The sequence below is a fragment of the Xiphophorus couchianus genome, chromosome 5 (assembly GCF_001444195.1).
Source record: "Xiphophorus couchianus chromosome 5, X_couchianus-1.0, whole genome shotgun sequence".
Taxonomy (NCBI): Eukaryota; Metazoa; Chordata; class Actinopteri; order Cyprinodontiformes; family Poeciliidae; genus Xiphophorus; species Xiphophorus couchianus.
In genome coordinates, this window is record NC_040232.1 from 20,165,126 (window position 1) to 20,179,814 (window position 14,689).

Consider the following 14,689-nt stretch of genomic DNA (forward strand, 5'->3'; position numbering starts at 1 on the left):
TCTTGAATGACTTTGTATAAGCAACATTCTGCATAGGTTTTGCTGAGCCTCAGACCCTTTGAGTAAATGAACGACTCCACTAATCTATTAGACTTGGATTACAAGATATACAATGTTTCCAGGTACTGTGAAGCATTAAAATAAATGGCTCACATTATCGTTCCGGAAGGAGTGATCTGTAGGTTTCCTTAATGAAGTCCATCACACAGCTTTGTAGGCATGCATCACCATAAAGAGGTTGAGAGTAATGTAACATGCATGCACTTCATCCCAACGCCATGCCGTGTCTTTCAATGCCCCACATGCTGTTCTCTTATTTCTTTGTTCTTACGTGGTACTTTGTGTGATGCTATAAGTCGCATGAGCATTTAATGTTTGACTTCTTTCTTTCTAATGAGATAAATACAGAGTAAAAGTAGTAAAAAACATCTCAACAAACCAGAACTATTGGCAAGGAAGAGCAATGACATAAAAACAAAATTGAAAGATCCAAGTACTGACATGATTTTCTTCATTTATTCCATGTTGTTTACTTTAATATGAAGGCATTCCCATATAAGTCAAAGAAGAGAATTAGGAAATACAGCTGAAAGACCAAAACCTATTTTTAACTATAGATTCCAAAAACATTTTTAGCAATTAAGTCAAATATTGTTTCTTTGCCTGTTTGCTTTTGTTTCAGTCCAAAACTAAAAACTGATCAAGCGTTCAGCAGGGCCAGGCAGGTTCACATGCACCACAGTCCCCAGCTTCATCTCCAGGCTGCCTTTCAACCCCTAAGAGATCTCGTTAAGGTGGACCCTTCTAGACTCCCTCATCTGAGCTTGACACAGAGGTGAGCAATCTTTGGCCACCTTGGAAATCTCAGAAGCAAGAACTTGAGACAGTGGCACACCCTCCTGTCCCCTCTATTAGAAATCACACTCACTTTGCTCTCCTTTCAGTATCATTTGTTAAATCTAAAGAAAACTCAATTTTCTGAGTTTCAAGTCTGTCTGTCTGTTTCTTCAATTTTGTTCACCTAAAATATCCTCTGTGGCAGACTGCTGTCTCAAAAGATGTGTGAGACTTCATGCATACATCTTAAATACCTATAGCCCTAAGGATACCTGACCCTAAACATTGGCAGATAGAAGATATGATTGACATGATGCACGGCTGTATAAAAAGATTTGTGTGTCCATGATGGAGATATGGTTTTATTTTTTAGAAATATTCTGTGAAAATACCCCAAAAGATGCCTGGATACATCAGAGCATCTGATGAGAGAACTGTTGTTTCTGACATCTGACCCTTGGGTCATGTCTGAGTCTGTCAAAGCTGCAGCCGTGTGGGACTGGTTCTCTAGTCGTTATTTTCTTTGAGATTTTCCATTAAAGCACTGAGACCCGACAAAAATAGTTTTTTCTTTTGTACTGGTTGGGTTTTGTGCCACAACGGGAGCGAGGTTTAAATTAAAATGCCCAAAATAAAGCAGTTAAATGACAATTCTCGCATGCAGATAATTGTTTCTGTCACTGCTGAGCAGATTTTGGGGCCATATGAATTTCAGATCAATTCAATTTGATGATGAAAATGAAATTTAAAATTTCTAATTTTGAAGCTGTAAAGATTAACTTCAACAGCCTCCAAACCACCAACTTTCCAGGTTCTCACCAATCCTGACCTGAAAATCCAAAAAAGCTGTACACTCAAAATATACTGATAAAATGTTTAACTTTTAGTTAATCAGCTCAGAGTTTTGCTATGGTGTTTTAATACATAAAATGCTGAGAAGTACATTGCTATAAGTTTGAATCACTAATGAGTGAGGAGGTGAGCTAATCTGGGTGTCAATCCCACACAGTTTTTTACAGAGAAATGTCCACCTCCTTTGGAGGGGTTTCCTCCTATTACCGGGTGATTAGGGAGTAACAAAAATAAAATTGGACCTACATGATCAAGTGAGCTTTAGTACAGGTGATATATGATGTATTATGTCATGTACGATGAGGATACAACAGTGTGACGAAGGTTGATTTATTGAAGAGCAAAGATCATCTTAGAGAGCAGAGCACTCCGATTCATCTTCTGTGTGTCATTTATTCAAGCAATCAAATTAGCAATTGGTGGATTTGCACACACGTCAGACCGACTGGTGCAGTAGTGAGCTTATTACTCTCTCTCCTAATTAAGTTAGAGCAAACATCAGTCGTAGAAGGAGCTGAAAGGTGAATCATTCCTCACCCACTCACAAACACGGAGCAGCTTGGGATTAGATGGATCATTCACAATCACCCAGAACACACACACACACACACACACACACACACACACACACCCACACACACACATGTGTTTGTAGCAGGCAGGCAGGCACGGCTGACAATCTGCCACTTGGCTGTTATGGGTGGGATTCGTACATTTGATTTAATGCTCTTTTACACCAGCACCTGATTGTTGCTTGTCTATTGCCAAGACTTGAGTTCAGGGAGGAATCTGTCACATGCATATCAAGTAAACACCACCTTCCTACTTACTTGAAGCTCAGAGAGGCTGTACCACATCTGCAACAGTACAAACAAACTGGACATGATTGAGTCAAGACAATAATTTCCTGATGCAGAAGGTAAAATGAGGATTTTTTTTTTTTTTAATGGGCTTTAAGCTGCAGAGCGATTCTGCACTTGGACTCACTCTACTTAAAGTCCAATTTAATCAAGAAAATGAGTTCACATTAGGGTCATCACAGCTGAAGGGATGCAGGGAGAGTGATTTCTGACTTAATTACATGCAACGTGAAATTACCATTGATTCAGGCAGAAGAATTAATTAGTTCGCTTCATTTTTCTGTATGTTCTCATGCATTTTCACCTGTTTTTTGATTCACCTTTTTTCTCTCCTTTAGTGATTAAACAAAAATAGCTGTGCATGGTGAAATTTAAAAGTAAATCTCTTTGTCCCTGACTCTCCAATTGACTACAAACCTGAGGAAGAGGTGATAATTCATGTTGATTGTCACCTCAGTCACTGTGCTCTCCCTGCTGCTGTGACCATAAAGACCTAATGTGGCGCACATACATCTTGCCTTCACCCCACAGAGGGCAATCTTTATGCACTCAATTAAATTGTAGTCAGTTCCACATCTGTTTCGCAGTGTGGCCGTGTATTCACTGACCTTTGGATTCAGAACAGTTAGGAAAACATAAACAATGATCAGTGTGGAGCTTATTCCAGCCTCTATGTGGCTTTCTGGGCTTCATGGTTTTTTTATTTGTTTGATTTTCAAGTATTTATTTTGTCTTTATTTTTTTTATTTCTTCCTCATTGGGCAATGTTTGATTAAATCCACAGTTAAGCCCATATTTATTTGTTCCATGGTGGTTTTAGGTTTACATTTCTTTTTGTTCAATCAAGGCATTTGCTAAAAGATCATCAATTTCCACCCAACTTTCATGCAAATTTTGAGCAAACTTTTAAAATGTCACAAAAAAGGAAAAGAAAATGTGAATTAGGTGTGTTTCCACCTACTGGTTTGGAACAAATTAACCAGGCAATGCAAAGTGTAATTTTGACAGGTGTTGACTTCACGCAGGGCTTCAAGAGATTGCAAACTAGCATGGACAATATGACTCAGGAAACTGAACTGATAGCAACACGTTTTTAGAAATGTGTTGCTGTCAGACAAGTTGCCATTGTTCTGTCGTGTCAACTAAGATTGGTCCTGAAGATGCAGAGATAGAAATGCAGTTTTAATGATTCCAGCATTGAAAACAGCTGATTAGTCAGGTGCATGTTTGCTACATTAGAACTTATTTAGTAAATGTGCTTCCATCTCCCCTTTGGCGCATTACCTTTTTCAGAAGCCTAAAACCCACCTCAAGGAAGCGTGGAAATTTATTTTCAAAATTGAGGAAGTTATATTGAATTTTGCCTTTTCCAATAACCTTTTCTAACGCAATACTTCAAAATACCCATCAAAAAAAGGTCAATGGAAACATGGGCAGCTAATGTGCAACAATCCCTCCACCTGGTAAAGTGGCCTCCACCTGTGGCCACTTTCCACTGTGACCACAGTGGAAAGGAACAACTCCTTGGTAAAAGAAAAAAGAAAAGAAAAAACCACTAATTGAACCAGAATCCATATCAGAGTGATCCAACTGGCAACAGGGACGAAAGAAGAGACACACAGAAGACAGGAAGGGAGGAAAATGGGCAATCTAGGTCATACTGGAATAAGTCATACAGTCATTGAAAATGACTTATTGAGAATGCTTATAGCTATTAGAAAAATATTTCTTTTTATATCTGAGTACAGGTTACACATTTGAATGCAAATTACAAACCAGCCTCCAGGTCTTGAACCTTAAATATGAAATTTATTGCACTCAAATTAAGGCTTAGATGGCTGAGCAAATGTCACTTTTCTCTTGTTGTTTAGAAGATGCAGGATTGAGAACATTGTTATTTCTTTGAACAGACCAAAGTATTTAGTCTCTCCTCCAAATCTACCTGAGAAACAAAAAAGTTCATTTCTCTCTACAAGGTGATGCATCCAGTCTATATATATAAATTTCTATGTAGAAACATTGAAGAGGTGCTAAGGTGAAGGGTAAGTAGTTCTTTAATGTGGCTGTGTGAGTCAACCAGATTAGGAAAAGAAAGAAGAAAACTCCACGAATACAGAGAAACAGGCAGACAAAAACATGGAGACAAAGGTTCACGGAGATCGGAAACCACAATGCTGATTATGACAAAGCGATAAGTCGGATTTTCTGCCCCAGTTGCCGTGGCAGCCAGGAGCAGCTGCAGTGGCAGGATAGTACTCGCTCTGCTGTTGCGCTCCTCCGTTCCCTGAGCCGGTCGATTATCAATGATTCGGAAAAGCGAGGAAGATCCTGCTGGGCCCGCTGCCCGGCACATTGCAGGGCCACAGAGGAGGGTGCTGACTGAGGGGGTTTATGACAACACACACAGATTGAGTGAAAATATACGTTGGCTTTGATTTTGTTCATCAGTTGATGCTTAAAGGTACTAAAAGCTAAAATGAAAGATAAAAAAGGGACAGAAATTCAGATAAACATTATGTTTTTTCACTTAGGAGGAAGTGTTCACATGATTGGATAGCTTAGATGTAATTATAAAGCTGCTTATGTAAAAACTACAGTTATAAGGCAGAAATAATATTATTTTCAATAATTGCCTGCTTTATAAGAAAGGATTGTATATTTCTAAAACAGGACACCAAAATATAAAGTTTCTTTCTGCAATTTATTACAGAGCCATCCTTCCATCAATATTCATTCAGAATTTGCATATAAATTAGTCTTATACTTATTTACAGAGGTAACTGTACCATCTTGTACTCTAATAATCTTCTGTAAACCATCTAAAACTTTGAACTTTATGTTTAGCAACAGCACTTCACCTGATTACAGTCTGTGCACATAAATGTTAGTTCCCCGACATTGGCCTCCAAAATAATGTTTCTTCCAAGGCAACATTATTATGTCGGTAATATTGCAGCTATTCCTTAAAGATATATATATATATATATATATAAAACCCAAAAGTGCAAAAATCAAGGTTCATAATTCACTCGTCTGAATAGATTAAAAAAAACCTGTGGGTGCTTTATCAATAATCACTAACAGGAGAGAAACTTTGTAAAGAGGATGATGCAATGTGTTTTATATAATAACGTTATCCCAGCATACTGGACATAGTGGGGATGTGAAGGAATGATTCATTTTCAAAAGACATCAAACTACAGACATGTCACTGTATAAAACTATACAGAAGAGAAATCAGATATTACCTTATATGTTCTAAAGTATGCAGGTAAAAATATGACAAACATATTGCTTTTGTGATAGGTTCAATCACTTGAACTTCTTTTGTTCAAAAACTAAGATAAAATTGAACTATTGAGCATTATACAAATATCTGTTAAAACTAAACACAAGTATACTCAGATCTTAAGCAGTTTAAAAAATATATTACAAATTTTCATTGCACCATTCCTAAAGTTAGTTTAAAAAAATGCCACAAACAGGGTTCAAATGATCAGTTTTCCTTGATTATATGGAACATGACACTGCCCCTCCCCCATCTGGTTCTGTGTACTGCCTGTTAGCTGGCTGAAAGAACTACATCTGTGCAACAGCCACTATTAATTCTACATGATATATACATTTTTTATATAAATAATGCCTCAAAATCAACATAAAATATAAACTTTAAAATAAACTTTTGCTATATTATTTTAGGAGCATTTTTCTCTAATCAAAAGCAGGTAGATTATGGGGCACTCATCTGTATTAAATTCTTGATGAAGTTTTTCAGAAAATAGGATACACTCATACAGTGGCTGCTACATTCAAAGTTATTAAAATATAAGCATCTCATGCCGGCACTTGCCTAGTGATACTACAGTTGGAAGTTCATTAAATCTTGACTCAGGTTCCCAGAGTAATAAACCCTCCACTGCACAAATAGGTGAGAGAAATAAAAATAGGATCCAGCAGAGAAAGAAAAAAAAACATTACAGGTAAAATATGTATTTGGTGATTAATGAAAAACAGGTGTGGTGCATTCAGGAGCAAAACCCAGGTGCAGATCTTAGACAATGATAGATGGAAATAGTGCGTTTTTTCAACAAAAGATGGGAGGTGGGAAAATCATTTCATATGAAGAGTATTAACGTATGAAAACCTAAGTCATCCCTGAAAATTACTAATTATAATTCAAATAGGGAAAAAAACACAAACAGTAAAACTCACAGATAACAATACATTCATTTATTGTTTTTATTGTTATTTATTTCACTAAAAAAGCTTATTCTTATTGTTCAATAATTACTTAACTCTATAATGTATAGTCTTTTTTTAAAAATAGTTATTGAACGTATGTTTGGGCTGTAATAAAACTACAAAGGCTCTTACAGTGATACAAATGTATGTGAGCTCTGAAACAACTATAATGTAGCGACATTGAAGAGGAGCTTCAATAGATAAACTAAATGCTTCTTCCTCTGCATTCCAAAGTTTAAATGACCAACTTATTGTCAAACCGAGAACTTTTCAGTTTTATGCAATGGCGCGACAGGAAAACACAAAATCCACACAATACCTCCACCTATGCAAATACTCAACGCTGAGGGACAGGAGCTGGCGCTAAGTAAGACCAATTCTGTCATTTTATTTCCACTTGCCTGTCTGTTTTAGTGAAGCTGTCACAAAAAATATTCTCAGAGAGCAGTAGGGATCTGACTCATTGCGACTAACTGTCTGTATTTGTGCACACCGTGTACCTTGACACATGCGAACACATGCGTCTCCTGCACACATGCTTATTCACATGGACCTACACAGTTCCAGTGATCCTGCACCTTTGAAGTTGTCACAAAAATGTTCTGGTTGGGTAGTCAGAGTAAGACACAATCAGACTCTTCACTCTGCCTTATTTTACCCATCTCTGCTACATGCAAGACACACACACACGCCCATGCACGCACACACACATTAGACTGTCACAAGGATTCAGTCTTTTGCATCTGACTCAGACTGCAGCAACTCAGGTGCCATACTGTATGACCTCTTACAATAAGTTTCTCTCCCTGCGTGTCTGTCACACACTCACACACTCACACACACACACATGCAGTTAAAATCTGTTCTAATATTATCCTGGAACTGAGTTGTCTGAAGCCTCTGCAGTACCTGACAGTGGCAGCTTTCACAAAATAATGATCTAATATTATGGAGTATATGCATGCTGGAAACTGAAAGTATTGTTCTGATTTCTGTGGATTCTTGGAAGACTTTCTAGTATTTTATTTTAATTTCTAGACTGTCTGATTGAAGGTAAAAGGAAGAATCTGTCAGCAGTGCTGCGCATCGAGAATTTAGCGCAAATTACAAACATCCAGGAAAGTAGAAACCAAATAGCTAAACATTTATTTCTAATTGGAATAAACTGTGAATGTGAATGTTGATCTTTTTTAATACTTTTTTTTAAAAAGAGGAATTATCATACTGAAGTATAAAAAAAATAAAAACGGGCAATGATTTAAAAAAAAATAAATATTGATAACATGATCAGAATTTCGAGAACCAAAAAGGCTTTGTTTGATAAATGGCACTTGGTTGTTATTCAGTATCACACACTCAAACATAAACACTTGTGATTTTTATGATTGCACTTGATGCAATACCTTGCAATATTGTTCCCAGAAAATCTCTCAGAATAATATATTCTCCATGTAAAATACTAATAAAAACAGCTACACCACGCGTGCAGCGTTGCTGCACAGCTCCCTCCTACTGCTCCGTCTGAAGTGTTGCTCAGTTTAACATCGAACATTAAATCTTGTGATTTCCTGCCTCCACCGAGGCTTCAGAGGAACACCTCTCAGCTGCTGTGTGGACCACGGCACAATCTTTGTTTCTTCTTTCCATCTTCCTCCTCAAACATCCCACAAGTTAGTGGATTTTACAAAAATGGAAAGTCAGCAACGCATTTATAGGGAGAGATGAAAGGGAGTTAGATAAGGAGGCCTTGGTAAAATGAAAGCACACGCCTGTTGAATTAAAAGTTTGAGTCTGCTTAGTTTTTCACAAACTTTTTCCATTTGGGCTTCATTTTTGTTTGTTTGATAACAACAGTTTGGACTCTGTGATATGTTGGTTTGCAAATGGGAAGATACAATTTGCAAATGTACCGTTATATTAGTTAGTTATATGTTAAAATATTTCTTTAATCAAATGTGCAATTGTGTCTAAAGTGAACAAAAGGGCAAACATGCTTTAAAACTAAAGACAATTTTGGATAAAAAAAACAAAAAAAAACAAAACAAAAAAAACATAACCCTCTCAGGACTGGGGAAGCTTACTAGCGAGTGTCTGATTGTGTGTTGGCTCATGGATCCTTGGCTGGGCAAAGCTCACAGAAAGCCCCCTTCTTCTTAGGGGGGATGCCAAGATGGGGTGTGGTGTAAGCTGGTTAACAGGCAAAAAAGAGGCTTGAACCTGTCATGTCCTGGCATTGTGAATTGGTTGTAGGGATGCAGACAGTTGCTTCACTTGCAGAGAATTGTTGGGCTCACCTCCACATACTGGGCTTTTTTCAACCAATACCCTGAGAAGGCCTTGATTTTCTCCTACCTTGGCATAACCAGGTGAGACTATTTTGGGGGGATATTCACAAGCCCTGAGCTGAGTGCCTGCAGTTCTCCCTGAGGAGTGGGATGACTTCCTCTTTACAGCTTCAAGCTGTTAAGAGAGCAGGCTCTGACTGTTTATACGTTTCTGCAATGAGCATCAGCTTGAATTACAAGTCCTTCTAGGAGATTGTGACTAGAAGGAAGAAGTGCGATCCAGGGGATTCAGTCATTCACCCCGGAGGGCTATGATTGATTCTGTAAACACATCCTCAAGCCTGCAGCTCACTGTGTGAACAGAGGGGAAAAGCTGACGGCTGATCACCAACTCGTGGCAAGTTGAATCTGGTAGCGATGAAGACCATTAGACACACCTGGTTAATATCAACTAAATGCTGAGGAAGAATTGAGAACTAGAAGAGGACTCGTCTGGAGGACAGCCTTTAACACCTCATGAAGTGTTTTTCACAAGCCCTGTAGGAAGTTAAAGTTCAAATAAAATGAAGTCATAGATTTAGAGTGACTGCTGAAATGACTCAGCAGAAATGGTTAAATATAGTTGTTTTTTTTCAGGCAACAGCTCATGGCATTCCGTGTTTCTAAAAGTATGAGAACCACAAAAAATGTCTTGGAATTGACGCTCATCTGTTTATACTCTTTCTCTGCATTTATGAGTGTCTCAGTATGAGTAATATATCTTACAGGAACAAAACCGTAAGACTACTCAGGCAAAACCTTTTGATTATGTACTGTATTGTGAGGTTAAAGGGGAACGCAAGCATTATTTTTCACATTGCCTATGTTCTTCTCGCTTAAATGATCAAATATATTTCTTTCTTTACTCTACAAACCAATTCCTCAAATAAAGTTCTGTGGATAAATTATAAATCCCTGTCAGCCTAAAGAAAGTAATTATGAGCATAAATATTACACTAGCCACACTAAACCAAGCGCAGGGTTGCTTGCTTCATCTGTTCTTATAACTTGGCTTTCAGTAAAGGCCTGCTACATTATTTATTATGGCATTCCAGCATGGAAGGCAATCTTCTCGGAAGGCTCAGATATAAATGTGTACATCCGTAAATATGCTAATGTTTTCCTGTTGAGCTCCTTCCATTTGTACAAATCCCACAGAAAAAAACGACTTGCCACATAAAATGCAATTCTAATTTCACATGACAAACCAGATTTGTTTGACCTTAGGTGCTGAGAGGTTTTTAAACGAAGTGACTTTTCTAGCACCATGTCATTTAGCTTGATTAATGTTTCCTTTTTGAGTTGCCTTTTCATTATAATGCTGCCAATGTTATAAGCTCACCTCCGCTGCTGGAGGATGGTACTCTTGAATTCAAACTAAGTATCACTGAACATAAAACGCATCCCAGCTGCAGGCCTGGATTATTGGGACTTTGTCGAGAGAGAATCTCCAAACCAAAAGTCACCAAGCACAAGACTTCTTGATTTTCAGTCTGTCTACAGCAAACAAACAAGCAGTAAAAAAGCAGTAAGCCTGTAAATTTTAATCAGTGTCTTGCAAAAGTGTTTATGCCCCTTGAGATTTTACATATTTTGTCACATTACAACCACAAACATAAATTTCATTGGAATTTAATGTTATGTCATTTTAACAATTGCGAAGAACAAAGAAAATCATCCGTGATTCAAAAAATTTTTTTACAAATAAAAAACTGAAAAATGCAGTGCACTGAAGGTTCTTAAACTATCATCATTCGTACTTTGGCAAATTTTAACTTTTTTATGATAGATTTTTTGGCCTTTAGTGTCCTTTTGAGAAGCCTTATGTTTTCCTAATTTCATGTGTTTGGTATGTTTCTTAAGCAGGTATTTGTTCTTTTGAGTAATAGTTTAAGCAAACTTTAATTTTTTATTTAACTCAAAAACAAATGAACAAAACACTGATGAGAAATCTACTGAACAGAACCTAGATAGACACAGAATGAAACTCGGGAACAAACTTTGTCCTCAGTGCAGGTTGGCATTCCATAAAATGAAACGCCTCAGATTGGATGTGCTGGTGCGGTTTCTCCTTTTAGTTAGAATTTGGTCTGTTTCATAAGAGACTCTCTCCAAAGGAGACAAGCCACAATACTGCCAATCAAAACAAAGTGCTGCTGTGAACAAGACGGAGCTACTGTGAGTGAGAGCTGAGCAGTAAAAGAAAAAATAAGGGAGCTGGCTCTTCCTCGATGGGAATCAGCCTTTTGATTCAGGATAAAGCATCACCTCTTAGAGCCGCTGCTTTTGCACAACCCATTACATCTGTTGATACAATAGTGGCAGCACTATAGCATCATTGTCTCCTGTATTGCAAATAAGAGTTGATGCGAAATGTCTGCTGTCTGACTAAAAGTACCACTACATTATGATACAGATGATGCTACATAGAAGTTTAATCATTGTTCAAGTGATGCTGCATGCAACTTCTTTCCCCCCCACTTTCCAACTTTCCACTGACCTCCCTTATAGTGCTGCATGAAAGACCTCTATCACTGTCAGAGTCATTGCTGTCATTGTTGAATGGAAAAGAAAAGCAAGTAAGTAAAAAGTATGACAGGTGCTGGATACTCGCTGTAGCAACAAGAGGGAATACTGACAAATATTGGGTGGGCACAGGATTCCATTATTACAAGATTTCTTCTTTGTAACACATGTTCTCTTTGGTGTGTAAGATCAAGTCTTTCTGAGTCCGGTGCATGAGTGTGTGTAAGTGCAGTGGTTCCCAAAGTGTGGGGCGCAGTGTCATTGCAGGAAGGATGTGGGAACCGGTATGGATGAATGAAAAAAAAAATAGTTACACAAAAGTGTTTCACTGTAAAGATGGTTTGTAGTTTGTTCTGTTGCAACTTGAAGTGTGGAATAAACTTCAGTGGAGTTTGAAAACAAAATATGTGTATAGGTTTATGTCTGGTTGGACAATGTGTGTGCCCAGTTTATTTTATTTTTTATTTTTTGGGTTTTATTGTAATCCATAGGGGGCCCCAGAAAATCTTTGGGAACCACTGATTAAGTGAATGATGAATGACTGACTGTAGGGTGAAGCACTTTGGGGTGCTCTAAACATGCACAGGTTATTTACTATATGTCCAGGGGGTCAAGTCGATGTGAAGTCATCAACTTCACATCCTAAAATCCAAAACTTTGGATTTTCACTTTGGATTGTGAAAATCCAAAGTCTTTCATAATTTGAATAAGTCGAGTCTAAAGCCGTCAAATTTATGACTCAAGAAGAATATGAATGGACGCTAAGTCGCACAGCTCAAATCCAATCCTCTGATTAAACTCAGCTTTTGTTCGAGGTTTGTTAATGTGAACCTTGATTAAAAATTACTGAGTGTTCACTACAGGCCAATTAAGGTCAATAAACTTTGGTCTTGTCGACTTCAATAAAATTATTCATCTGTTATGTGTTTTTGGGTCATCACACACAATTTGCTTGGAGGTATTTGTTTATTGTTCTTGTTGAAATAAGATTGAGTTCTTTATGCAACACAATGTTTTAGTCTGCAGCTTAGGAGTCATTGAGCACATGATGACGTTCCTGTGGAGCTTTATCACCACACCTCATTAATCTTATACATATTTTTACACAAGTGAACCCATATTAATAGCTTCCTACTGAACTTTCCAATTGAATCAAAACAACCGTGGAGTTGATACGTGAGTCTGCTGACATTGTTTCTTTTCATTTTTAGAGTAAAAAAACTTCCTTTCTCTAAAGTCACAATGCGAGTAAGTGTTGTAAGATGTAGCTATTTATCGGTGTTTCCATGTACAGTACCACATGTTCTTTTTAAGATCTGCGGTCATGTGGCCTTGAGCTCTGCTGTCCCTGTTCTGCGGCTCGCTGAAGCCTCGGCAGCCTCTGGGCAGCTGTCACTTGTTTCATGCTCCGATGGCACCATAACCTAGCGTGGAGAAGATTACGCAGTGAGGCAAGCTGCTCTCTGATTTGTCCCGAGACTTTGCATGCAGCAAGTTGTCCCATGAATAACAGAACAATTTGCAGTTTTTCTGCATTTCAGATTTATGCTTCAGTGTTAAAAACAAATGTTAAGAGCAAATGGCATCTCCAACAAAAATAAAATGTGTGAGGGGTTAATATTTTTAGCTTCCTTTTTGGTAAATGCAGCCTTTTATTGCCACACCTGGTTAAAATCTGCTTAGCAAGCAAAAAATCCCCACATGAAGTCTGATGTCTGACTTGATTCCAGACCCTCACTCGCCGCGGTTCAAAAATGTGATTTTCCACATCTATTTCAAAAATCTTTAAAAATTTCAACTTTATTTGTAATTTTGATCATTTAATCTTAACTGTACCACTCCCTGCTAAAGATGTGAGACATTTTTCTGACCCTATCTTCCTGCTTCATGGTCCTTTGCCCTTCAGCCTACCTCAGAAAGCCAGAAACAAAAGAAAGCCAGTTTCTGCTTAGTAAGGTGGAGTGTCTGCCTGGTGGGTTTGCTCAAACATCCAGCCTGCTGACAGGAGGTGAGCAAACAGCTGAAATTGATAGAAAGCATCACAAATAAACTCAGGCAGAAAGAAGTAGCTCACTGAAAAGGGTGGTAAAGTTGTCATTTATCAGACCAGCGGAGAGTGAAGATTTCAGGTGCTGGAAAGCTTACAGTATTTTTTGGAGAAACAAACCTGAACGAGCTACGAGCTTGCCATCAATCACAAGGCTAACTAAGACGTCAGTCAGACACTTGAGAGGAGGGAAAACTGAAGGAGCTGGACTCGGCAAGGTTCAATTTTCACTCACCTTGGATATTCAGATGCCTGAAGCTGAAAATGAAAGAGGTTGGCCTAATATATGATCATTGGGATAATAATTATCTGACTTGTATAACCCCAAACTGAACCTTTCTAGGTGGTCCTTTCATTCTATATTTGAAAAACAAACAAATAAATAATTAAAGCAAGAATGTAACATCGTGACAATAGTAACGTAATCCATCCTGACGCAGCAGAACATGCTGAATTACTCTCCCGTAATTCCAGTACACATGCATTATTCAAAATGGAGGCTTAGCAAGTACAACCCACATGCTCCAAAGACGTGATAGGATTTGATGTTCTACATAACGGCTTTCACTTCCTTATGGTTAGAGCCATGTAGTACACATTTTCTAATACAGCTGCATACCCGGAAAGGTAGGAAAACAATGTGATAGCGTCTTAAAAGGTAAAACAACAGCAACAAATGTTTGAAAATGTGTGTAAAAACAAATGAGCGATGTGAATACGTCGGCTGTTACAACTATGTAATTTCACTGAAAAAGAGATGTAGGCAGAAAAAAATCATCATAAAACTATATGTTGGCAATTGCAAAAGAATTTGTCTCCTATGTTTCAGACAGTGATAGTTGACTACAACAGCAGCTGGGCAATTGACCCATTTGACTGACAAATTTGATGATATGGCAATGTCAAATTTAATGATGGATTTTATTTTAACACAGATGTTATGGCTGAATAGCTCTAAAATGTCCAGGGTTTTATTAGAACTTTTGCATGGAGGCTTAATT